This window comes from Nematolebias whitei, chromosome 11 (genome assembly GCF_014905685.2).
Source record: "Nematolebias whitei isolate Nwh7 chromosome 11, NemWhi1, whole genome shotgun sequence".
Classification (NCBI taxonomy): Eukaryota; Metazoa; Chordata; class Actinopteri; order Cyprinodontiformes; family Rivulidae; genus Nematolebias; species Nematolebias whitei.
In genome coordinates, this window is record NC_056508.1 from 48,821,288 (window position 1) to 48,822,719 (window position 1,432).

Here is a 1,432-nt window from a genome sequence, read left to right on the forward strand (position 1 = left end):
CAGGTTCAGGAGCGTCTCACTGCGTCTCAGTGTCCAAACTCAGAAAAATGCAGTGACAACGCTGAGCCTGAAGGACTCGAGGACTTGAAGAAGTTAAAAATTACATAGAAGCTAAATGTAGCAAAAGGCTAGCTAAAACCTAAATGATGGAAGATGGGAAAGGTCACAGATGTTAGGCTGAGGAACAGCTTCTACCCTGAGGCTGTTGGACTCATGAATCTCTAACCAGGAGAATCTCTGTGAACAAAACAAAAACTGTGAAATGGCTGTAATGTCACTTGGTTGTTGATACATGCTGCTGACTATCCATGCTGCTGATCTCATGCTGCTGATTATTTCATGTTGCTGTGTTCATTGGTCCTCGTCTGCTCACACAGACTCATGTTCGTGCTGCTGTTGTTTTGGCACATCGTTTTTGTACCATTAGTTCTCAGAGTATTCTTAGTTCTCCACTCGGATCGTACTCATGTTTTCTTTACAGCTTGTGTATTTGTTGGATGCACCTGGGACCCTGTGCACAGTTTCGTCCCACCTCATGTACCACGTGTGGTGTGTGGGACAAGTCTCTGACTCGTTCACTTATCAGGATCGATGTGTATGAAGCGTGTGTGCTGACGTGTTTTGTGTGGACAGAGTGCTGTAGAAGCACGGAGCCTTTCAGCTGATCAAGCCAGGGCTCGAGCTGGGCAGCAGATGTGACGTCGCCTCTGGCTGACAGAAAACACACTTCTTGTTCTCTTGAGCAGACCTGGAGACCAAGTCAAGAGAACTGTGGGCAGCTGTCTGGGGACCGCTGCCTTATTGAAAACTATTGATTTATAAAATTACAATTATTTAAAACGAACCCCCACGATGTCAAGCATCGATCCAAGGGTTCAGAGCAGCGTTTGAGGTCTGCTGGATGTTGCTTTCTTTTTTTTTTTTTTTGGGGGGGGGGGGGGGGGGGGGGTGAGATGTTCCTTGAAGTTACAAACTTGGTTAGCATGTTAGCATTAGCCGTTAGCATGCTACATGCTAGTAGGGCTTTAACAGACTACTCCAGTAATCTACACATCGATTCCTAGGACATCTATCGAGTTTTTAATTTCACGTTGAGTATTCGTGGTGATGTCATTGTGTCACGTGTCACGTGATCCACACCGGGCGCAGGTTACTAAATGGATTCCTCCCAGCAGACAGACGGAGCGGAGCAGGTCCAGTCTTTACAAACAGGTAGAACTGCATCAACAGTCTGGAAATATTTCACTAAAGATGAATCTTCTGGTTCAGCTGCCGTAAGGAAACAGGACATGAATCAACTTCCTGACTGTTTGGAGCTCGTTGTGAACCGGTGTTACACCATATTCTGTGACCACCGTATATTGTGACTGTAGGGGGCGGTGTTGCATGCACTGTTGCAGGTCACAGAATATGGTGTGACACCGGGTCCAAT